The following is a 21,003-nucleotide window of genomic DNA, read 5'->3' as shown; positions in this document are numbered from 1 at the left end:
CACCAAACCTTGTACCCGTTCTACCCTAAAGGATTCCAAAGAAAAGCGTGCGATCAATAGCCAGCCGTACACTGAAAAGGCTTGCCGTGACCCGGATTCGAACCGGGGTTGCTGCGGCCACAACGCAGAGTACTAACCACTATACGATCACGGCTCCTCACCCGTCACAGACTGTAGCAATCAAACGGCATGTGGCCATTTCTACATCAGAGGACAAGTATCCATATGTTGCGGAAGAGTATTGTCTATATAATAATCAAAGCCCACGCTCTTATGGTCCAGTTTATTGTCTTTGTGGAAGAGTTGCACAGATGAGTGAAATGCAGGATCGGATACGTGTTGTCATGTTTCTGGCTTGTGTGATTAACTCTGCAAGGACCAGCATGAAGAACCAACACAGAGCTTGTGAAGGCAGAGAACGGAGCTTGCACACTTTGTTAAAAATGCAAGCAAGACCAGAGCTTAAGGGCATGCATCTGATTTTAAAAGAGCAACCTGGCCCGTGTGAGGATCTAACTCACGACCTTCAGATTATGAGACTGACGCGCTACCTACTGCGCTAACGAGGCACTCATCCCAGACGGGCAAAAAAATATCACTGCCTCATACAATTGCAGCCATCTCTACACTTTTGCGAGAACAGCTGGAAAGGAGTGTTTGGCTACTCGGCTAAGACAACAAAACCACCCACAGGTTAACTCAGCTTTGTCTGAATATGCACCGTTAAACGTTTCTTACTAGAAATACTGCTGAAAGAAAAGTGCAAAATTCACAACTTTGCGCAAATACAATGGAGCACTCATGTTTTCGGCTGTGTGAAAATCTAGGCAGCTTTACCCATGCTTGAACCTCTAGGGAGCCAATGAAAATCAAACAAGTTCCCAAATGGCAAAAAGTAATGAATGAAAAGGTTGCCGAGCCAGCCAGGAGTCGAACCTAGAATCTTCTGATCCGTAGTCAGACGCGTTATCCATTGCGCCACTGGCCCACTGCCGCAGGAAGAGGGATGGACTCTGGAGGACCTTCCCGCCTATGTCTCATGAAACTGATTCATTCAACTCCAAAGCCAAGTACAATCTCAACTTGTGTTGTGGTCTTCAGGATGTTCTCTGCTTTACTCAGCTCGTAAAAGCAGACACAAGAAGATTCCCATACTTGAGTCCAACTCTGCCCGCCTGGGTGAAAACCAGGAATACTAAACGCTAGACCGTATGGAACACTGAAGAGTAATGTATGGAAGGTGTGGGTCTAGTACATGTCCAGATCTGCTCTCGTTCAAGGTTGCCTTTTTTGAACAGAGAAACGTTTGCCCTGGCTAGTGTCATGACCAGCGGATGGAAGATGGTACCATTCATTTGGCCTATAAATTGGCATTTCCGACTCATAACTTTGCCTTGATATTTTGAATTCTTTGGAAAGTCCCGATGAAATGCAAATAGCAGAGACTAATTCAAAAGTCACCAGATAATGGGCGCCCCTGATCAAATCCCAAGGAAAAGATTAGACATGAATTCAAACGACTCTCTCCACATCCTAAGCACCAAACCTTGTACCCGTTCTACCCTAAAGGATTCCAAAGAAAAGCGTGCGATCAATAGCCAGCCGTACACTGAAAAGGCTTGCCGTGACCCGGATTCGAACCGGGGTTGCTGCGGCCACAACGCAGAGTACTAACCACTATACGATCACGGCTCCTCACCCGTCACAGACTGTAGCAATCAAACGGCATGTGGCCATTTCTACATCAGAGGACAAGTATCCATATGTTGCGGAAGAGTATTGTCTATATAATAATCAAAGCCCACGCTCTTATGGTCCAGTTTATCGTCTTTGTGGAAGAGTTGCACAGATGAGTGAAATGCAGGATCGGATACGTGTTGTCATGTTTCTGGCTTGTGTGATTAACTCTGCAAGGACCAGCATGAAGAACCAACACAGAGCTTGTGAAGGCAGAGAACGGAGCTTGCACACTTTGTTAAAAATGCAAGCAAGACCAGAGCTTAAGGGCATGCATCTGATTTTAAAAGAGCAACCTGCCTCGTGTGAGGATCGAACTCACGACCTTCAGATTATGAGACTGACGCGCTACCTACTGCGCTAACGAGGCACTCATCCCAGATGGGCAAAAAAATATCACTGCCTCATACAATTGCAGCCATCTCTACACTTTTGCGAGAACAGCTGGAAAGGAGTGTTTGGCTACTCGGCTAAGACAACAAAACCACCCACAGGTTAACTCAGCTTTGTCTGAATATGCACCGTTAAACGTTTCTTACTAGAAATACTGCTGAAAGAAAAGTGCAAAATTCACAACTTTGCGCAAATACAATGGAGCACTCATGTTTTCGGCTGTGTGAAAATCTAGGCAGCTTTACCCATGCTTGAACCTCTAGGGAGCCAATGAAAATCAAACAAGTTCCCAAATGGCAAAAAGTAATGAATGAAAAGGTTGCCGAGCCAGCCAGGAGTCGAACCTAGAATCTTCTGATCCGTAGTCAGACGCGTTATCCATTGCGCCACTGGCCCACTGCCGCAGGAAGAGGGATGGACTCTGGAGGACCTTCCCGCCTATGTCTCATGAAACTGATTCATTCAACTCCAAAGCCAAGTACAATCTCAACTTGTGTTGTGGTCTTCAGGATGTTCTCTGCTTTACTCAGCTCGTAAAAGCAGACACAAGAAGATTCCCATACTTGAGTCCAACTCTGCCCGCCTGGGTGAAAACCAGGAATACTAAACGCTAGACCGTATGGAACACTGAAGAGTAATGTATGGAAGGTGTGGGTCTAGTACATGTCCAGATCTGCTCTCGTTCAAGGTTGCCTTTTTTGAACAGAGAAACGTTTGCCCTGGCTAGTGTCATGACCAGCGGATGGAAGATGGTACCATTCATTTGGCCTATAAATTGGCATTTCCGACTCATAACTTTGCCTTGATATTTTGAATTCTTTGGAAAGTCCCGATGAAATGCAAATAGCAGAGACTAATTCAAAAGTCACCAGATAATGGGCGCCCCTGATCAAATCCCAAGGAAAAGATTAGACATGAATTCAAACGACTCTCTCCACATCCTAAGCACCAAACCTTGTACCCGTTCTACCCTAAAGGATTCCAAAGAAAAGCGTGCGATCAATAGCCAGCCGTACACTGAAAAGGCTTGCCGTGACCCGGATTCGAACCGGGGTTGCTGCGGCCACAACGCAGAGTACTAACCACTATACGATCACGGCTCCTCACCCGTCACAGACTGTAGCAATCAAACGGCATGTGGCCATTTCTACATCAGAGGACAAGTATCCATATGTTGCGGAAGAGTATTGTCTATATAATAATCAAAGCCCACGCTCTTATGGTCCAGTTTATTGTCTTTGTGGAAGAGTTGCACAGATGAGTGAAATGCAGGATCGGATACGTGTTGTCATGTTTCTGGCTTGTGTGATTAACTCTGCAAGGACCAGCATGAAGAACCAACACAGAGCTTGTGAAGGCAGAGAACGGAGCTTGCACACTTTGTTAAAAATGCAAGCAAGACCAGAGCTTAAGGGCATGCATCTGATTTTAAAAGAGCAACCTGGCCCGTGTGAGGATCTAACTCACGACCTTCAGATTATGAGACTGACGCGCTACCTACTGCGCTAACGAGGCACTCATCCCAGACGGGCAAAAAAATATCACTGCCTCATACAATTGCAGCCATCTCTACACTTTTGCGAGAACAGCTGGAAAGGAGTGTTTGGCTACTCGGCTAAGACAACAAAACCACCCACAGGTTAACTCAGCTTTGTCTGAATATGCACCGTTAAACGTTTCTTACTAGAAATACTGCTGAAAGAAAAGTGCAAAATTCACAACTTTGCGCAAATACAATGGAGCACTCATGTTTTCGGCTGTGTGAAAATCTAGGCAGCTTTACCCATGCTTGAACCTCTAGGGAGCCAATGAAAATCAAACAAGTTCCCAAATGGCAAAAAGTAATGAATGAAAAGGTTGCCGAGCCAGCCAGGAGTCGAACCTAGAATCTTCTGATCCGTAGTCAGACGCGTTATCCATTGCGCCACTGGCCCACTGCCGCAGGAAGAGGGATGGACTCTGGAGGACCTTCCCGCCTATGTCTCATGAAACTGATTCATTCAACTCCAAAGCCAAGTACAATCTCAACTTGTGTTGTGGTCTTCAGGATGTTCTCTGCTTTACTCAGCTCGTAAAAGCAGACACAAGAAGATTCCCATACTTGAGTCCAACTCTGCCCGCCTGGGTGAAAACCAGGAATACTAAACGCTAGACCGTATGGAACACTGAAGAGTAATGTATGGAAGGTGTGGGTCTAGTACATGTCCAGATCTGCTCTCGTTCAAGGTTGCCTTTTTTGAACAGAGAAACGTTTGCCCTGGCTAGTGTCATGACCAGCGGATGGAAGATGGTACCATTCATTTGGCCTATAAATTGGCATTTCCGACTCATAACTTTGCCTTGATATTTTGAATTCTTTGGAAAGTCCCGATGAAATGCAAATAGCAGAGACTAATTCAAAAGTCACCAGATAATGGGCGCCCCTGATCAAATCCCAAGGAAAAGATTAGACATGAATTCAAACGACTCTCTCCACATCCTAAGCACCAAACCTTGTACCCGTTCTACCCTAAAGGATTCCAAAGAAAAGCGTGCGATCAATAGCCAGCCGTACACTGAAAAGGCTTGCCGTGACCCGGATTCGAACCGGGGTTGCTGCGGCCACAACGCAGAGTACTAACCACTATACGATCACGGCTCCTCACCCGTCACAGACTGTAGCAATCAAACGGCATGTGGCCATTTCTACATCAGAGGACAAGTATCCATATGTTGCGGAAGAGTATTGTCTATATAATAATCAAAGCCCACGCTCTTATGGTCCAGTTTATCGTCTTTGTGGAAGAGTTGCACAGATGAGTGAAATGCAGGATCGGATACGTGTTGTCATGTTTCTGGCTTGTGTGATTAACTCTGCAAGGACCAGCATGAAGAACCAACACAGAGCTTGTGAAGGCAGAGAACGGAGCTTGCACACTTTGTTAAAAATGCAAGCAAGACCAGAGCTTAAGGGCATGCATCTGATTTTAAAAGAGCAACCTGCCTCGTGTGAGGATCGAACTCACGACCTTCAGATTATGAGACTGACGCGCTACCTACTGCGCTAACGAGGCACTCATCCCAGATGGGCAAAAAAATATCACTGCCTCATACAATTGCAGCCATCTCTACACTTTTGCGAGAACAGCTGGAAAGGAGTGTTTGGCTACTCGGCTAAGACAACAAAACCACCCACAGGTTAACTCAGCTTTGTCTGAATATGCACCGTTAAACGTTTCTTACTAGAAATACTGCTGAAAGAAAAGTGCAAAATTCACAACTTTGCGCAAATACAATGGAGCACTCATGTTTTCGGCTGTGTGAAAATCTAGGCAGCTTTACCCATGCTTGAACCTCTAGGGAGCCAATGAAAATCAAACAAGTTCCCAAATGGCAAAAAGTAATGAATGAAAAGGTTGCCGAGCCAGCCAGGAGTCGAACCTAGAATCTTCTGATCCGTAGTCAGACGCGTTATCCATTGCGCCACTGGCCCACTGCCGCAGGAAGAGGGATGGACTCTGGAGGACCTTCCCGCCTATGTCTCATGAAACTGATTCATTCAACTCCAAAGCCAAGTACAATCTCAACTTGTGTTGTGGTCTTCAGGATGTTCTCTGCTTTACTCAGCTCGTAAAAGCAGACACAAGAAGATTCCCATACTTGAGTCCAACTCTGCCCGCCTGGGTGAAAACCAGGAATACTAAACGCTAGACCGTATGGAACACTGAAGAGTAATGTATGGAAGGTGTGGGTCTAGTACATGTCCAGATCTGCTCTCGTTCAAGGTTGCCTTTTTTGAACAGAGAAACGTTTGCCCTGGCTAGTGTCATGACCAGCGGATGGAAGATGGTACCATTCATTTGGCCTATAAATTGGCATTTCCGACTCATAACTTTGCCTTGATATTTTGAATTCTTTGGAAAGTCCCGATGAAATGCAAATAGCAGAGACTAATTCAAAAGTCACCAGATAATGGGCGCCCCTGATCAAATCCCAAGGAAAAGATTAGACATGAATTCAAACGACTCTCTCCACATCCTAAGCACCAAACCTTGTACCCGTTCTACCCTAAAGGATTCCAAAGAAAAGCGTGCGATCAATAGCCAGCCGTACACTGAAAAGGCTTGCCGTGACCCGGATTCGAACCGGGGTTGCTGCGGCCACAACGCAGAGTACTAACCACTATACGATCACGGCTCCTCACCCGTCACAGACTGTAGCAATCAAACGGCATGTGGCCATTTCTACATCAGAGGACAAGTATCCATATGTTGCGGAAGAGTATTGTCTATATAATAATCAAAGCCCACGCTCTTATGGTCCAGTTTATTGTCTTTGTGGAAGAGTTGCACAGATGAGTGAAATGCAGGATCGGATACGTGTTGTCATGTTTCTGGCTTGTGTGATTAACTCTGCAAGGACCAGCATGAAGAACCAACACAGAGCTTGTGAAGGCAGAGAACGGAGCTTGCACACTTTGTTAAAAATGCAAGCAAGACCAGAGCTTAAGGGCATGCATCTGATTTTAAAAGAGCAACCTGGCCCGTGTGAGGATCTAACTCACGACCTTCAGATTATGAGACTGACGCGCTACCTACTGCGCTAACGAGGCACTCATCCCAGACGGGCAAAAAAATATCACTGCCTCATACAATTGCAGCCATCTCTACACTTTTGCGAGAACAGCTGGAAAGGAGTGTTTGGCTACTCGGCTAAGACAACAAAACCACCCACAGGTTAACTCAGCTTTGTCTGAATATGCACCGTTAAACGTTTCTTACTAGAAATACTGCTGAAAGAAAAGTGCAAAATTCACAACTTTGCGCAAATACAATGGAGCACTCATGTTTTCGGCTGTGTGAAAATCTAGGCAGCTTTACCCATGCTTGAACCTCTAGGGAGCCAATGAAAATCAAACAAGTTCCCAAATGGCAAAAAGTAATGAATGAAAAGGTTGCCGAGCCAGCCAGGAGTCGAACCTAGAATCTTCTGATCCGTAGTCAGACGCGTTATCCATTGCGCCACTGGCCCACTGCCGCAGGAAGAGGGATGGACTCTGGAGGACCTTCCCGCCTATGTCTCATGAAACTGATTCATTCAACTCCAAAGCCAAGTACAATCTCAACTTGTGTTGTGGTCTTCAGGATGTTCTCTGCTTTACTCAGCTCGTAAAAGCAGACACAAGAAGATTCCCATACTTGAGTCCAACTCTGCCCGCCTGGGTGAAAACCAGGAATACTAAACGCTAGACCGTATGGAACACTGAAGAGTAATGTATGGAAGGTGTGGGTCTAGTACATGTCCAGATCTGCTCTCGTTCAAGGTTGCCTTTTTTGAACAGAGAAACGTTTGCCCTGGCTAGTGTCATGACCAGCGGATGGAAGATGGTACCATTCATTTGGCCTATAAATTGGCATTTCCGACTCATAACTTTGCCTTGATATTTTGAATTCTTTGGAAAGTCCCGATGAAATGCAAATAGCAGAGACTAATTCAAAAGTCACCAGATAATGGGCGCCCCTGATCAAATCCCAAGGAAAAGATTAGACATGAATTCAAACGACTCTCTCCACATCCTAAGCACCAAACCTTGTACCCGTTCTACCCTAAAGGATTCCAAAGAAAAGCGTGCGATCAATAGCCAGCCGTACACTGAAAAGGCTTGCCGTGACCCGGATTCGAACCGGGGTTGCTGCGGCCACAACGCAGAGTACTAACCACTATACGATCACGGCTCCTCACCCGTCACAGACTGTAGCAATCAAACGGCATGTGGCCATTTCTACATCAGAGGACAAGTATCCATATGTTGCGGAAGAGTATTGTCTATATAATAATCAAAGCCCACGCTCTTATGGTCCAGTTTATTGTCTTTGTGGAAGAGTTGCACAGATGAGTGAAATGCAGGATCGGATACGTGTTGTCATGTTTCTGGCTTGTGTGATTAACTCTGCAAGGACCAGCATGAAGAACCAACACAGAGCTTGTGAAGGCAGAGAACGGAGCTTGCACACTTTGTTAAAAATGCAAGCAAGACCAGAGCTTAAGGGCATGCATCTGATTTTAAAAGAGCAACCTGGCCCGTGTGAGGATCTAACTCACGACCTTCAGATTATGAGACTGACGCGCTACCTACTGCGCTAACGAGGCACTCATCCCAGACGGGCAAAAAAATATCACTGCCTCATACAATTGCAGCCATCTCTACACTTTTGCGAGAACAGCTGGAAAGGAGTGTTTGGCTACTCGGCTAAGACAACAAAACCACCCACAGGTTAACTCAGCTTTGTCTGAATATGCACCGTTAAACGTTTCTTACTAGAAATACTGCTGAAAGAAAAGTGCAAAATTCACAACTTTGCGCAAATACAATGGAGCACTCATGTTTTCGGCTGTGTGAAAATCTAGGCAGCTTTACCCATGCTTGAACCTCTAGGGAGCCAATGAAAATCAAACAAGTTACCAAATGGCAAAAAGTAATGAATGAAAAGGTTGCCGAGCCAGCCAGGAGTCGAACCTAGAATCTTCTGATCCGTAGTCAGACGCGTTATCCATTGCGCCACTGGCCCACTGCTGCAGGAAGAGGGATGGACTCTGGAGGACCTTCCCGCCTATGTCTCATGAAACTGATTCATTCAACTCCAAAGCCAAGTACAATCTCAACTTGTGTTGTGGTCTTCAGGATGTTCTCTGCTTTACTCAGCTCGTAAAAGCAGACACAAGAAGATTCCCATACTTGGAGTCCAACTCTGCCCGCCTGGGTGAAAACCAGGAATACTAAACGCTAGACCGTATGGAACACTGAAGAGTAATGTATGGAAGGTGTGGGTCTAGTACATGTCCAGATCTGCTCTCGTTCAAGGTTGCCTTTTTTGAACAGAGAAACGTTTGCCCTGGCTAGTGTCATGACCAGCGGATGGAAGATGGTACCATTCATTTGGCCTATAAATTGGCATTTCCGACTCATAACTTTGCCTTGATATTTTGAATTCTTTGGAAAGTCCCGATGAAATGCAAATAGCAGAGACTAATTCAAAAGTCACCAGATAATGGGCGCCCCTGATCAAATCCCAAGGAAAAGATTAGACATGAATTCAAACGACTCTCTCCACATCCTAAGCACCAAACCTTGTACCCGTTCTACCCTAAAGGATTCCAAAGAAAAGCGTGCGATCAATAGCCAGCCGTACACTGAAAAGGCTTGCCGTGACCCGGATTCGAACCGGGGTTGCTGCGGCCACAACGCAGAGTACTAACCACTATACGATCACGGCTCCTCACCCGTCACAGACTGTAGCAATCAAACGGCATGTGGCCATTTCTACATCAGAGGACAAGTATCCATATGTTGCGGAAGAGTATTGTCTATATAATAATCAAAGCCCACGCTCTTATGGTCCAGTTTATTGTCTTTGTGGAAGAGTTGCACAGATGAGTGAAATGCAGGATCGGATACGTGTTGTCATGTTTCTGGCTTGTGTGATTAACTCTGCAAGGACCAGCATGAAGAACCAACACAGAGCTTGTGAAGGCAGAGAACGGAGCTTGCACACTTTGTTAAAAATGCAAGCAAGACCAGAGCTTAAGGGCATGCATCTGATTTTAAAAGAGCAACCTGCCCCGTGTGAGGATCGAACTCACGACCTTCAGATTATGAGACTGACGCGCTACCTACTGCGCTAACGAGGCACTCATCCCAGACGGGCAAAAAAATATCACTGCCTCATACAATTGCAGCCATCTCTACACTTTTGCGAGAACAGCTGGAAAGGAGTGTTTGGCTACTCGGCTAAGACAACAAAACCACCCACAGGTTAACTCAGCTTTGTCTGAATATGCACCGTTAAACGTTTCTTACTAGAAATACTGCTGAAAGAAAAGTGCAAAATTCACAACTTTGCGCAAATACAATGGAGCACTCATGTTTTCGGCTGTGTGAAAATCTAGGCAGCTTTACCCATGCTTGAACCTCTAGGGAGCCAATGAAAATCAAACAAGTTCCCAAATGGCAAAAAGTAATGAATGAAAAGGTTGCCGAGCCAGCCAGGAGTCGAACCTAGAATCTTCTGATCCGTAGTCAGACGCGTTATCCATTGCGCCACTGGCCCACTGCCGCAGGAAGAGGGATGGACTCTGGAGGACCTTCCCGCCTATGTCTCATGAAACTGATTCATTCAACTCCAAAGCCAAGTACAATCTCAACTTGTGTTGTGGTCTTCAGGATGTTCTCTGCTTTACTCAGCTCGTAAAAGCAGACACAAGAAGATTCCCATACTTGAGTCCAACTCTGCCCGCCTGGGTGAAAACCAGGAATACTAAACGCTAGACCGTATGGAACACTGAAGAGTAATGTATGGAAGGTGTGGGTCTAGTACATGTCCAGATCTGCTCTCGTTCAAGGTTGCCTTTTTTGAACAGAGAAACGTTTGCCCTGGCTAGTGTCATGACCAGCGGATGGAAGATGGTACCATTCATTTGGCCTATAAATTGGCATTTCCGACTCATAACTTTGCCTTGATATTTTGAATTCTTTGGAAAGTCCCGATGAAATGCAAATAGCAGAGACTAATTCAAAAGTCACCAGATAATGGGCGCCCCTGATCAAATCCCAAGGAAAAGATTAGACATGAATTCAAACGACTCTCTCCACATCCTAAGCACCAAACCTTGTACCCGTTCTACCCTAAAGGATTCCAAAGAAAAGCGTGCGATCAATAGCCAGCCGTACACTGAAAAGGTTTGCCGTGACCCGGATTCGAACCGGGGTTGCTGCGGCCACAACGCAGAGTACTAACCACTATACGATCACGGCTCCTCACCAGTCACAGACTGTAGCAATCAAACGGCATGTGGCCATTTCTACATCAGAGGACAAGTATCCATATGTTGCGGAAGAGCATTGTCTATATAATAATTAAAGCCCACGCTCTTATGGTCCAGTTTATTGTCTTTGTGGAAGAGTTGCACAGATGAGTGAAATGCAGGATCGGATACGTGTTGTCATGTTTCTGGCTTGTGTGATTAACTCTGCAAGGACCAGCATGAAGAACCAACACAGAGCTTGTGAAGGCAGAGAACGGAGCTTGCACACTTTGTTAAAAATGCAAGCAAGACCAGAGCTTAAGGGCATGCATCTGATTTTAAAAGAGCAACCTGCCCCGTGTGAGGATCTAACTGACGACCTTCAGATTATGAGACTGACGCGCTACCTACTGCGCTAACGAGGCGCTCACCCCAGATGGGCAAAAAAATATCACTGCCTCATACAATTGCAGCCATCTCTACACTTTTGCGAGAACAGCTGGAAAGGAGTGTTTGGCTACTCGGCTAAGACAACAAAACCACCCACAGGTTAACTCAGCTTTGTCTGAATATGCACCGTTAAACGTTTCTTACTAGAAATACTGCTGAAAGAAAAGTGCAAAATTCACAACTTTGCGCAAATACAATGGAGCACTCATGTTTTCGGCTGTGTGAAAATCTAGGCAGCTTTACCCATGCTTGAACCTCTAGGGAGCCAATGAAAATCAAACAAGTTCCCAAATGGCAAAAAGTAATGAATGAAAAGGTTGCCGAGCCAGCCAGGAGTCGAACCTAGAATCTTCTGATCCGTAGTCAGACGCGTTATCCATTGCGCCACTGGCCCACTGCCGCAGGAAGAGGGATGGACTCTGGAGGACCTTCCCGCCTATGTCTCATGAAACTAATTCATTCAACTCCAAAGCCAAGTACAATCTCAACTTGTGTTGTGGTCTTCAGGATGTTCTCTGCTTTACTCAGCTCGTAAAAGCAGACACAAGAAGATTCCCATACTTGAGTCCAACTCTGCCCGCCTGGGTGAAAACCAGGAATACTAAACGCTAGACCGTATGGAACACTGAAGAGTAATGTATGGAAGGTGTGGGTCTAGTACATGTCCAGATCTGCTCTCGTTCAAGGTTGCCTTTTTTGAACAGAGAAATGTTTGCCCTGGCTAGTGTCATGACCAGCGGATGGAAGATGGTACCATTCATTTGGCCTATAAATTGGCATTTCCGACTCATAACTTTGCCTTGATATTTTGAATTCTTTGGAAAGTCCCGATGAAATGCAAATAGCAGAGACTAATTCAAAAGTCACCAGATAATGGGCGCCCCTGATCAAAGCCCAAGGAAAAGATTAGACATGAATTCAAACGACTCTCTCCACATCCTAAGCACCAAACCTTGTACCCGTTCTACCCTAAAGGATTCCAAAGAAAAGCGTGCGATCAATAGCCAGCCGTACACTGAAAAGGCTTGCCGTGACCCGGATTCGAACCGGGGTTGCTGCGGCCACAACGCAGAGTACTAACCACTATACGATCACGGCTCCTCACCCGTCACAGACTGTAGCAATCAAACGGCATGTGGCCATTTCTACATCAGAGGACAAGTATCCATATGTTGCGGAAGAGCATTGTCTATATAATAATCAAAGCCCACGCTCTTATGGTCCAGTTTATTGTCTTTGTGGAAGAGTTGCACAGATGAGTGAAATGCAGGATCGGATACGTGTTGTCATGTTTCTGGCTTGTGTGATTAACTCTGCAAGGACCAGCATGAAGAACCAACACAGAGCTTGTGAAGGCAGAGAACGGAGCTTGCACACTTTGTTAAAAATGCAAGCAAGACCAGAGCTTAAGGGCATGCATCTGATTTTAAAAGAGCAACCTGCCCCGTGTGAGGATCTAACTCACGACCTTCAGATTATGAGACTGACGCGCTACCTACTGCGCTAACGAGGCACTCACCTCAGAAGGGCAAAAAAATATCACTGCCTCATACAATTGCAGCCATCTCTACACTTTTGCGAGAACAGCTGGAAAGGAGTGTTTGGCTACTCGGCTAAGACAACAAAACCACCCACAGGTTAACTCAGCTTTGTCTGAATATGCACCGTTAAACGTTTCTTACTAGAAATACTGCTGAAAGAAAAGTGCAAAATTCACAACTTTGCGCAAATACAATGGAGCACTCATGTTTTCGGCTGTGTGAAAATCTAGGCAGCTTTACCCATGCTTGAACCTCTAGGGAGCCAATGAAAATCAAACAAGTTCCCAAATGGCAAAAAGTAATGAATGAAAAGGTTGCCGAGCCAGCCAGGAGTCGAACCTAGAATCTTCTGATCCGTAGTCAGACGCGTTATCCATTGCGCCACTGGCCCACTGCTGCAGGAAGAGGGATGGACTCTGGAGGACCTTCCCGCCTATGTCTCATGAAACTGATTCATTCAACTCCAAAGCCAAGTACAATCTCAACTTGTGTTGTGGTCTTCAGGATGTTCTCTGCTTTACTCAGCTCGTAAAAGCAGACACAAGAAGATTCCCATACTTGGAGTCCAACTCTGCCCGCCTGGGTGAAAACCAGGAATACTAAACGCTAGACCGTATGGAACACTGAAGAGTAATGTATGGAAGGTGTGGGTCTAGTACATGTCCAGATCTGCTCTCGTTCAAGGTTGCCTTTTTTGAACAGAGAAACGTTTGCCCTGGCTAGTGTCATGACCAGCGGATGGAAGATGGTACCATTCATTTGGCCTATAAATTGGCATTTCCGACTCATAACTTTGCCTTGATATTTTGAATTCTTTGGAAAGTCCCGATGAAATGCAAATAGCAGAGACTAATTCAAAAGTCACCAGATAATGGGCGCCCCTGATCAAATCCCAAGGAAAAGATTAGACATGAATTCAAACGACTCTCTCCACATCCTAAGCACCAAACCTTGTACCCGTTCTACCCTAAAGGATTCCAAAGAAAAGCGTGCGATCAATAGCCAGCCGTACACTGAAAAGGCTTGCCGTGACCCGGATTCGAACCGGGGTTGCTGCGGCCACAACGCAGAGTACTAACCACTATACGATCACGGCTCCTCACCCGTCACAGACAGTAGCAATCAAACGGCATGTGGCCATTTCTACATCAGAGGACAAGTATCCATATGTTGCGGAAGAGTATTGTCTATATAATAATCAAAGCCCACGCTCTTATGGTCCAGTTTATTGTCTTTGTGGAAGAGTTGCACAGATGAGTGAAATGCAGGATCGGATACGTGTTGTCATGTTTCTGGCTTGTGTGATTAACTCTGCAAGGACCAGCATGAAGAACCAACACAGAGCTTGTAAAGGCAGAGAACGGAGCTTGCACACTTTGTTAAAAATGCAAGCAAGACCAGAGCTTAAGGGCATGCATCTGATTTTAAAAGAGCAACCTGCCCCGTGTGAGGATCGAACTCACGACCTTCAGATTATGAGACTGACGCGCTACCTACTGCGCTAACGAGGCACTCATCCCAGACGGGCAAAAAAATATCACTGCCTCATACAATTGCAGCCATCTCTACACTTTTGCGAGAACAGCTGGAAAGGAGTGTTTGGCTACTCGGCTAAGACAACAAAACCACCCACAGGTTAACTCAGCTTTGTCTGAATATGCACCGTTAAACGTTTCTTACTAGAAATACTGCTGAAAGAAAAGTGCAAAATTCACAACTTTGCGCAAATACAATGGAGCACTCATGTTTTCGGCTGTGTGAAAATCTAGGCAGCTTTACCCATGCTTGAACCTCTAGGGAGCCAATGAAAATCAAACAAGTTACCAAATGGCAAAAAGTAATGAATGAAAAGGTTGCCGAGCCAGCCAGGAGTCGAACCTAGAATCTTCTGATCCGTAGTCAGACGCGTTATCCATTGCGCCACTGGCCCACTGCTGCAGGAAGAGGGATGGACTCTGGAGGACCTTCCCGCCTATGTCTCATGAAACTGATTCATTCAACTCCAAAGCCAAGTACAATCTCAACTTGTGTTGTGGTCTTCAGGATGTTCTCTGCTTTACTCAGCTCGTAAAAGCAGACACAAGAAGATTCCCATACTTGGAGTCCAACTCTGCCCGCCTGGGTGAAAACCAGGAATACTAAACGCTAGACCGTATGGAACACTGAAGAGTAATGTATGGAAGGTGTGGGTCTAGTACATGTCCAGATCTGCTCTCGTTCAAGGTTGCCTTTTTTGAACAGAGAAACGTTTGCCCTGGCTAGTGTCATGACCAGCGGATGGAAGATGGTACCATTCATTTGGCCTATAAATTGGCATTTCCGACTCATAACTTTGCCTTGATATTTTGAATTCTTTGGAAAGTCCCGATGAAATGCAAATAGCAGAGACTAATTCAAAAGTCACCAGATAATGGGCGCCCCTGATCAAATCCCAAGGAAAAGATTAGACATGAATTCAAACGACTCTCTCCACATCCTAAGCACCAAACCTTGTACCCGTTCTACCCTAAAGGATTCCAAAGAAAAGCGTGCGATCAATAGCCAGCCGTACACTGAAAAGGCTTGCCGTGACCCGGATTCGAACCGGGGTTGCTGCGGCCACAACGCAGAGTACTAACCACTATACGATCACGGCTCCTCACCCGTCACAGACTGTAGCAAGCAAACGGCATGTGGCCATTTCTACATCAGAGGACAAGTATCCATATGTTGCGGAAGAGTATTGTCTATATAATAATCAAAGCCCACGCTCTTATGGTCCAGTTTATTGTCTTTGTGGAAGAGTTGCACAGATGAGTGAAATGCAGGATCGGATACGTGTTGTCATGTTTCTGGCTTGTGTGATTAACTCTGCAAGGACCAGCATGAAGAACCAACACAGAGCTTGTATAGGCAGAGAACGGAGCTTGCACACTTTGTTAAAAATGCAAGCAAGACCAGAGCTTAAGGGCATGCATCTGATTTTAAAAGAGCAACCTGCCCCGTGTGAGGATCGAACTCACGACCTTCAGATTATGAGACTGACGCGCTACCTACTGCGCTAACGAGGCACTCATCCCAGATGGGCAAAAAAATATCACTGCCTCATACAATTGCAGCCATCTCTACACTTTTGCGAGAACAGCTGGAAAGGAGTGTTTGGCTACTCGGCTAAGACAACAAAACCACCCACAGGTTAACTCAGCTTTGTCTGAATATGCACCGTTAAACGTTTCTTACTAGAAATACTGCTGAAAGAAAAGTGCAAAATTCACAACTTTGCGCAAATACAATGGAGCACTCATGTTTTCGGCTGTGTGAAAATCTAGGCAGCTTTACCCATGCTTGAACCTCTAGGGAGCCAATGAAAATCAAACAAGTTCCCAAATGGCAAAAAGTAATGAATGAAAAGGTTGCCGAGCCAGCCAGGAGTCAAACCTAGAATCTTCTGATCCGTAGTCAGACGCGTTATCCATTGCGCCACTGGCCCACTGCCGCAGGAAGAGGGATGGACTCTGGAGGACCTTCCCGCCTATGTCTCATGAAACTGATTCATTCAACTCCAAAGCCAAGTACAATCTCAACTTGTGTTGTGGTCTTCAGGATGTTCTCTGCTTTACTCAGCTCGTAAAAGCAGACACAAGAAGATTCCCATACTTGAGTCCAACTCTGCCCGCCTGGGTGAAAACCAGGAATACTAAACGCTAGACCGTATGGAACACTGAAGAGTAATGTATGGAAGGTGTGGGTCTAGTACATGTCCAGATCTGCTCTCGTTCAAGGTTGCCTTTTTTGAACAGAGAAACGTTTGCCCTGGCTAGTGTCATGACCAGCGGATGGAAGATGGTACCATTCATTTGGCCTATAAATTGGCATTTCCGACTCATAACTTTGCCTTGATATTTTGAATTCTTTGGAAAGTCCCGATGAAATGCAAATAGCAGAGACTAATTCAAAAGTCACCAGATAATGGGCGCCCCTGATCAAATCCCAAGGAAAAGATTAGACATGAATTCAAACGACTCTCTCCACATCCTAAGCACCAAACCTTGTACCCGTTCTACCCTAAAGGATTCCAAAGAAAAGCGTGCGATCAATAGCCAGCCGTACACTGAAAAGGCTTGCCGTGACCCGGATTCGAACCGGGGTTGCTGCGGCCACAACGCAGAGTACTAACCACTATACGATCACGGCTCCTCACCCGTCACAGACTGTAGCAATCAAACGGCATGTGGCCATTTCTACATCAGAGGACAAGTATCCATATGTTGCGGAAGAGCATTGTCTATATAATAATTAAAGCCCACGCTCTTATGGTCCAGTTTATTGTCTTTGTGGAAGAGTTGCACAGATGAGTGAAATGCAGGATCGGATACGTGTTGTCATGTTTCTGGCTTGTGTGATTAACTCTGCAAGGACCAGCATGAAGAACCAACACAGAGCTTGTGAAGGCAGAGAACGGAGCTTGCACACTTTGTTAAAAATGCAAGCAAGACCAGAGCTTAAGGGCATGCATCTGATTTTAAAAGAGCAACCTGGCCCGTGTGAGGATCTAACTGACGACCTTCAGATTATGAGACTGACGCGCTACCTACTGCGCTAACGAGGCGCTCACCCCAGATGGGCAAAAAAATATCACTGCCTCATACAATTGCAGCCATCTCTACACTTTTGCGAGAACAGCTGGAAAGGAGTGTTTGGCTACTCGGCTAAGACAACAAAACCACCCACAGGTTAACTCAGCTTTGTCTGAATATGCACCGTTAAACGTTTCTTACTAGAAATACTGCTGAAAGAAAAGTGCAAAATTCACAACTTTGCGCAAATACAATGGAGCACTCATGTTTTCGGCTGTGTGAAAATCTAGGCAGCTTTACCCATGCTTGAACCTCTAGGGAGCCAATGAAAATCAAACAAGTTCCCAAATGGCAAAAAGTAATGAATGAAAAGGTTGCCGAGCCAGCCAGGAGTCGAACCTAGAATCTTCTGATCCGTAGTCAGACGCGTTATCCATTGCGCCACTGGCCCACTGCCGCAGGAAGAGGGATGGACTCTGGAGGACCTTCCCGCCTATGTCTCATGAAACTGATTCATTCAACTCCAAAGCCAAGTACAATCTCAACTTGTGTTGTGGTCTTCAGGATGTTCTCTGCTTTACTCAGCTCGTAAAAGCAGACACAAGAAGATTCCCATACTTGAGTCCAACTCTGCCCGCCTGGGTGAAAACCAGGAATACTAAACGCTAGACCGTATGGAACACTGAAGAGTAATGTATGGAAGGTGTGGGTCTAGTACATGTCCAGATCTGCTCTCGTTCAAGGTTGCCTTTTTTGAACAGAGAAACGTTTGCCCTGGCTAGTGTCATGACCAGCGGATGGAAGATGGTACCATTCATTTGGCCTATAAATTGGCATTTCCGACTCATAACTTTGCCTTGATATTTTGAATTCTTTGGAAAGTCCCGATGAAATGCAAATAGCAGAGACTAATTCAAAAGTCACCAGATAATGGGCGCCCCTGATCAAATCCCAAGGAAAAGATTAGACATGAATTCAAACGACTCTCTCCACATCCTAAGCACCAAACCTTGTACCCGTTCTACCCTAAAGGATTCCAAAGAAAAGCGTGCGATCAATAGCCAGCCGTACACTGAAAAGGCTTGCCGTGACCCGGATTCGAACCGGGGTTGCTGCGGCCACAACGCAGAGTACTAACCACTATACGATCACGGCTCCTCACCCGTCACAAACTGTAGCGATCAAACGGCGTGTGGCCATTTCTACATCAGAGGACAAGTATCCATATGTTGCGGAAGAGCATTGTCTATATAATAATCAAAGCCCACGCTCTTATGGTCCAGTTTATCGTCTTTGTGGAAGAGTTGCACAGATGAGTGAAATGCAGGATCGGATACGTGTTGTCATGTTTCTGGCTTGTGTGATTAACTCTGCAAGGACCAGCATGAAGAACCAACACAGAGCTTGTGAAGGCAGAGAACGGAGCTTGCACACTTTGTTAAAAATGCAAGCAAGACCAGAGCTTAAGGGCATGCATCTGATTTTAAAAGAGCAACCTGCCCCATGTGAGGATCGAACTCACGACCTTCAGATTATGAGACTGACGCGCTACCTACTGCGCTAACGAGGCACTCATCCCAGACGGGCAAAAAAATATCACTGCCTCATACAATTGCAGCCATCTCTACACTTTTGCGAGAACAGCTGGAAAGGAGTGTTTGGCTACTCGGCTAAGACAACAAAACCACCCACAGGTTAACTCAGCTTTGTCTGAATATGCACCGTTAAACGTTTCTTACTAGAAATACTGCTGAAAGAAAAGTGCAAAATTCACAACTTTGCGCAAATACAATGGAGCACTCATGTTTTCGGCTGTGTGAAAATCTAGGCAGCTTTACCCATGCTTGAACCTCTAGGGAGCCAATGAAAATCAAACAAGTTCCCAAATGGCAAAAAGTAATGAATGAAAAGGTTGCCGAGCCAGCCAGGAGTCGAACCTAGAATCTTCTGATCCGTAGTCAGACGCGTTATCCATTGCGCCACTGGCCCACTGCCGCAGGAAGAGGGATGGACTCTGGAGGACCTTCCCGCCTATGTCTCATGAAACTGATTCATTCAACTCCAAAGCCAAGTACAATCTCAACTTGTGTTGTGGTCTTCAGGATGTTCTCTGCTTTACTCAGCTCGTAAAAGCAGACACAAGAAGATTCCCATACTTGAGTCCAACTCTGCCCGCCTGGGTGAAAACCAGGAATACTAAACGCTAGACCGTATGGAACACTGAAGAGTAATGTATGGAAGGTGTGGGTCTAGTACATGTCCAGATCTGCTCTCGTTCAAGGTTGCCTTTTTTGAACAGAGAAACGTTTGCCCTGGCTAGTGTCATGACCAGCGGATGGAAGATGGTACCATTCATTTGGCCTATAAATTGGCATTTCCGACTCATAACTTTGCCTTGATATTTTGAATTCTTTGGAAAGTCCCGATGAAATGCAAATAGCAGAGACTAATTCAAAAGTCACCAGATAATGGGCGCCCCTGATCAAATCCCAAGGAAAAGATTAGACATGAATTCAAACGACTCTCTCCACATCCTAAGCACCAAACCTTGTACCCGTTCTACCCTAAAGGATTCCAAAGAAAAGCGTGCGATCAATAGCCAGCCGTACACTGAAAAGGCTTGCCGTGACCCGGATTCGAACCGGGGTTGCTGCGGCCACAACGCAGAGTACTAACCACTATACGATCACGGCTCCTCACCCGTCACAAACTGTAGCGATCAAACGGCGTGTGGCCATTTCTACATCAGAGGACAAGTATCCATATGTTGCGGAAGAGCATTGTCTATATAATAATCAAAGCCCACGCTCTTATGGTCCAGTTTATCGTCTTTGTGGAAGAGTTGCACAGATGAGTGAAATGCAGGATCGGATACGTGTTGTCATGTTTCTGGCTTGTGTGATTAACTCTGCAAGGACCAGCATGAAGAACCAACACAGAGCTTGTGAAGGCAGAGAACGGAGCTTGCACACTTTGTTAAAAATGCAAGCAAGACCAGAGCTTAAGGGCATGCATCTGATTTTAAAAGAGCAACCTGCCACGTGTGAGGATCGAACTCACGACCTTCAGAATATGAGACAGACGCGCTACCTACTGCGCTAACGAGGCACTCATCCCAGACGGGCAAAAAAATATCACTGCCTCATACAATTGCAGCCATCTCTACACTTTTGCGAGAACAGCTGGAAAGGAGTGTTTGGCTACTCGGCTAAGACAACAAAACCACCCACAGGTTAACTCAGCTTTGTCTGAATATGCACCGTTAAACGTTTCTTACTAGAAATACTGCTGAAAGAAAAGTGCAAAATTCACAACTTTGCGCAAATACAATGGAGCACTCATGTTTTCGGCTGTGTGAAAATCTAGGCAGCTTTACCCATGCTTGAACCTCTAGGGAGCCAATGAAAATCAAACAAGTTCCCAAATGGCAAAAAGTAATGAATGAAAAGGTTGCCGAGCCAGCCAGGAGTCGAACCTAGAATCTTCTGATCCGTAGTCAGACGCGTTATCCATTGCGCCACTGGCCCACTGCCGCAGGAAGAGGG

At 45.8% G+C, this 21,003-nt stretch overlaps 41 non-coding genes across 41 annotated transcripts; all 41 read right to left on the bottom strand.

Moving 5' to 3' along the window:
• Positions 1 to 82: 82 nt before the first annotated feature.
• On the bottom strand, positions 83 to 154 carry trnah-gug (transfer RNA histidin (anticodon GUG)). Its single transcript has one exon. It is a non-coding gene; the product is annotated as a tRNA-His (tRNA).
• Positions 155 to 496: 342 nt separating this feature from the next.
• Positions 497 to 569, bottom strand: trnam-cau (transfer RNA methionine (anticodon CAU)). The gene has a single exon. It is a non-coding gene; the product is annotated as a tRNA-Met (tRNA).
• Positions 570 to 915: 346 nt separating this feature from the next.
• trnar-acg (transfer RNA arginine (anticodon ACG)) lies at positions 916 to 988 on the bottom strand. The gene has a single exon. It is a non-coding gene; the product is annotated as a tRNA-Arg (tRNA).
• Positions 989 to 1,620: 632 nt separating this feature from the next.
• trnah-gug (transfer RNA histidin (anticodon GUG)) lies at positions 1,621 to 1,692 on the bottom strand. The gene has a single exon. It is a non-coding gene; the product is annotated as a tRNA-His (tRNA).
• A 342-nt stretch (positions 1,693 to 2,034) lies between these two features.
• On the bottom strand, positions 2,035 to 2,107 carry trnam-cau (transfer RNA methionine (anticodon CAU)). Its single transcript has one exon. It is a non-coding gene; the product is annotated as a tRNA-Met (tRNA).
• Positions 2,108 to 2,453: 346 nt separating this feature from the next.
• On the bottom strand, positions 2,454 to 2,526 carry trnar-acg (transfer RNA arginine (anticodon ACG)). The gene has a single exon. It is a non-coding gene; the product is annotated as a tRNA-Arg (tRNA).
• Positions 2,527 to 3,158: 632 nt separating this feature from the next.
• trnah-gug (transfer RNA histidin (anticodon GUG)) lies at positions 3,159 to 3,230 on the bottom strand. Its single transcript has one exon. It is a non-coding gene; the product is annotated as a tRNA-His (tRNA).
• A 342-nt stretch (positions 3,231 to 3,572) lies between these two features.
• On the bottom strand, positions 3,573 to 3,645 carry trnam-cau (transfer RNA methionine (anticodon CAU)). The gene has a single exon. It is a non-coding gene; the product is annotated as a tRNA-Met (tRNA).
• Positions 3,646 to 3,991: 346 nt separating this feature from the next.
• On the bottom strand, positions 3,992 to 4,064 carry trnar-acg (transfer RNA arginine (anticodon ACG)). Its single transcript has one exon. It is a non-coding gene; the product is annotated as a tRNA-Arg (tRNA).
• Positions 4,065 to 4,696: 632 nt separating this feature from the next.
• trnah-gug (transfer RNA histidin (anticodon GUG)) lies at positions 4,697 to 4,768 on the bottom strand. The gene has a single exon. It is a non-coding gene; the product is annotated as a tRNA-His (tRNA).
• Positions 4,769 to 5,110: 342 nt separating this feature from the next.
• Positions 5,111 to 5,183, bottom strand: trnam-cau (transfer RNA methionine (anticodon CAU)). The gene has a single exon. It is a non-coding gene; the product is annotated as a tRNA-Met (tRNA).
• A 346-nt stretch (positions 5,184 to 5,529) lies between these two features.
• Positions 5,530 to 5,602, bottom strand: trnar-acg (transfer RNA arginine (anticodon ACG)). The gene has a single exon. It is a non-coding gene; the product is annotated as a tRNA-Arg (tRNA).
• A 632-nt stretch (positions 5,603 to 6,234) lies between these two features.
• trnah-gug (transfer RNA histidin (anticodon GUG)) lies at positions 6,235 to 6,306 on the bottom strand. The gene has a single exon. It is a non-coding gene; the product is annotated as a tRNA-His (tRNA).
• A 342-nt stretch (positions 6,307 to 6,648) lies between these two features.
• Positions 6,649 to 6,721, bottom strand: trnam-cau (transfer RNA methionine (anticodon CAU)). The gene has a single exon. It is a non-coding gene; the product is annotated as a tRNA-Met (tRNA).
• A 346-nt stretch (positions 6,722 to 7,067) lies between these two features.
• Positions 7,068 to 7,140, bottom strand: trnar-acg (transfer RNA arginine (anticodon ACG)). Its single transcript has one exon. It is a non-coding gene; the product is annotated as a tRNA-Arg (tRNA).
• Positions 7,141 to 7,772: 632 nt separating this feature from the next.
• trnah-gug (transfer RNA histidin (anticodon GUG)) lies at positions 7,773 to 7,844 on the bottom strand. Its single transcript has one exon. It is a non-coding gene; the product is annotated as a tRNA-His (tRNA).
• Positions 7,845 to 8,186: 342 nt separating this feature from the next.
• On the bottom strand, positions 8,187 to 8,259 carry trnam-cau (transfer RNA methionine (anticodon CAU)). The gene has a single exon. It is a non-coding gene; the product is annotated as a tRNA-Met (tRNA).
• A 346-nt stretch (positions 8,260 to 8,605) lies between these two features.
• Positions 8,606 to 8,678, bottom strand: trnar-acg (transfer RNA arginine (anticodon ACG)). Its single transcript has one exon. It is a non-coding gene; the product is annotated as a tRNA-Arg (tRNA).
• A 633-nt stretch (positions 8,679 to 9,311) lies between these two features.
• trnah-gug (transfer RNA histidin (anticodon GUG)) lies at positions 9,312 to 9,383 on the bottom strand. The gene has a single exon. It is a non-coding gene; the product is annotated as a tRNA-His (tRNA).
• A 342-nt stretch (positions 9,384 to 9,725) lies between these two features.
• On the bottom strand, positions 9,726 to 9,798 carry trnam-cau (transfer RNA methionine (anticodon CAU)). Its single transcript has one exon. It is a non-coding gene; the product is annotated as a tRNA-Met (tRNA).
• A 346-nt stretch (positions 9,799 to 10,144) lies between these two features.
• trnar-acg (transfer RNA arginine (anticodon ACG)) lies at positions 10,145 to 10,217 on the bottom strand. Its single transcript has one exon. It is a non-coding gene; the product is annotated as a tRNA-Arg (tRNA).
• Positions 10,218 to 10,849: 632 nt separating this feature from the next.
• trnah-gug (transfer RNA histidin (anticodon GUG)) lies at positions 10,850 to 10,921 on the bottom strand. Its single transcript has one exon. It is a non-coding gene; the product is annotated as a tRNA-His (tRNA).
• A 342-nt stretch (positions 10,922 to 11,263) lies between these two features.
• trnam-cau (transfer RNA methionine (anticodon CAU)) lies at positions 11,264 to 11,336 on the bottom strand. The gene has a single exon. It is a non-coding gene; the product is annotated as a tRNA-Met (tRNA).
• Positions 11,337 to 11,682: 346 nt separating this feature from the next.
• Positions 11,683 to 11,755, bottom strand: trnar-acg (transfer RNA arginine (anticodon ACG)). The gene has a single exon. It is a non-coding gene; the product is annotated as a tRNA-Arg (tRNA).
• Positions 11,756 to 12,387: 632 nt separating this feature from the next.
• On the bottom strand, positions 12,388 to 12,459 carry trnah-gug (transfer RNA histidin (anticodon GUG)). Its single transcript has one exon. It is a non-coding gene; the product is annotated as a tRNA-His (tRNA).
• A 342-nt stretch (positions 12,460 to 12,801) lies between these two features.
• trnam-cau (transfer RNA methionine (anticodon CAU)) lies at positions 12,802 to 12,874 on the bottom strand. The gene has a single exon. It is a non-coding gene; the product is annotated as a tRNA-Met (tRNA).
• Positions 12,875 to 13,220: 346 nt separating this feature from the next.
• Positions 13,221 to 13,293, bottom strand: trnar-acg (transfer RNA arginine (anticodon ACG)). Its single transcript has one exon. It is a non-coding gene; the product is annotated as a tRNA-Arg (tRNA).
• A 633-nt stretch (positions 13,294 to 13,926) lies between these two features.
• On the bottom strand, positions 13,927 to 13,998 carry trnah-gug (transfer RNA histidin (anticodon GUG)). The gene has a single exon. It is a non-coding gene; the product is annotated as a tRNA-His (tRNA).
• A 342-nt stretch (positions 13,999 to 14,340) lies between these two features.
• On the bottom strand, positions 14,341 to 14,413 carry trnam-cau (transfer RNA methionine (anticodon CAU)). Its single transcript has one exon. It is a non-coding gene; the product is annotated as a tRNA-Met (tRNA).
• Positions 14,414 to 14,759: 346 nt separating this feature from the next.
• Positions 14,760 to 14,832, bottom strand: trnar-acg (transfer RNA arginine (anticodon ACG)). The gene has a single exon. It is a non-coding gene; the product is annotated as a tRNA-Arg (tRNA).
• Positions 14,833 to 15,465: 633 nt separating this feature from the next.
• trnah-gug (transfer RNA histidin (anticodon GUG)) lies at positions 15,466 to 15,537 on the bottom strand. Its single transcript has one exon. It is a non-coding gene; the product is annotated as a tRNA-His (tRNA).
• A 342-nt stretch (positions 15,538 to 15,879) lies between these two features.
• On the bottom strand, positions 15,880 to 15,952 carry trnam-cau (transfer RNA methionine (anticodon CAU)). Its single transcript has one exon. It is a non-coding gene; the product is annotated as a tRNA-Met (tRNA).
• Positions 15,953 to 16,298: 346 nt separating this feature from the next.
• trnar-acg (transfer RNA arginine (anticodon ACG)) lies at positions 16,299 to 16,371 on the bottom strand. Its single transcript has one exon. It is a non-coding gene; the product is annotated as a tRNA-Arg (tRNA).
• A 632-nt stretch (positions 16,372 to 17,003) lies between these two features.
• trnah-gug (transfer RNA histidin (anticodon GUG)) lies at positions 17,004 to 17,075 on the bottom strand. Its single transcript has one exon. It is a non-coding gene; the product is annotated as a tRNA-His (tRNA).
• A 761-nt stretch (positions 17,076 to 17,836) lies between these two features.
• On the bottom strand, positions 17,837 to 17,909 carry trnar-acg (transfer RNA arginine (anticodon ACG)). Its single transcript has one exon. It is a non-coding gene; the product is annotated as a tRNA-Arg (tRNA).
• A 632-nt stretch (positions 17,910 to 18,541) lies between these two features.
• trnah-gug (transfer RNA histidin (anticodon GUG)) lies at positions 18,542 to 18,613 on the bottom strand. Its single transcript has one exon. It is a non-coding gene; the product is annotated as a tRNA-His (tRNA).
• Positions 18,614 to 18,955: 342 nt separating this feature from the next.
• trnam-cau (transfer RNA methionine (anticodon CAU)) lies at positions 18,956 to 19,028 on the bottom strand. The gene has a single exon. It is a non-coding gene; the product is annotated as a tRNA-Met (tRNA).
• Positions 19,029 to 19,374: 346 nt separating this feature from the next.
• On the bottom strand, positions 19,375 to 19,447 carry trnar-acg (transfer RNA arginine (anticodon ACG)). Its single transcript has one exon. It is a non-coding gene; the product is annotated as a tRNA-Arg (tRNA).
• Positions 19,448 to 20,079: 632 nt separating this feature from the next.
• On the bottom strand, positions 20,080 to 20,151 carry trnah-gug (transfer RNA histidin (anticodon GUG)). Its single transcript has one exon. It is a non-coding gene; the product is annotated as a tRNA-His (tRNA).
• Positions 20,152 to 20,493: 342 nt separating this feature from the next.
• trnam-cau (transfer RNA methionine (anticodon CAU)) lies at positions 20,494 to 20,566 on the bottom strand. Its single transcript has one exon. It is a non-coding gene; the product is annotated as a tRNA-Met (tRNA).
• A 346-nt stretch (positions 20,567 to 20,912) lies between these two features.
• trnar-acg (transfer RNA arginine (anticodon ACG)) lies at positions 20,913 to 20,985 on the bottom strand. Its single transcript has one exon. It is a non-coding gene; the product is annotated as a tRNA-Arg (tRNA).
• Positions 20,986 to 21,003: the final 18 nt, after the last annotated feature.

This window comes from Salminus brasiliensis, chromosome 9, assembly GCF_030463535.1.
Source record: "Salminus brasiliensis chromosome 9, fSalBra1.hap2, whole genome shotgun sequence".
NCBI classification, from domain to species: domain Eukaryota; kingdom Metazoa; phylum Chordata; class Actinopteri; order Characiformes; family Bryconidae; genus Salminus; species Salminus brasiliensis.
This window is presented reverse-complemented; position numbering and strand designations above follow the sequence as displayed.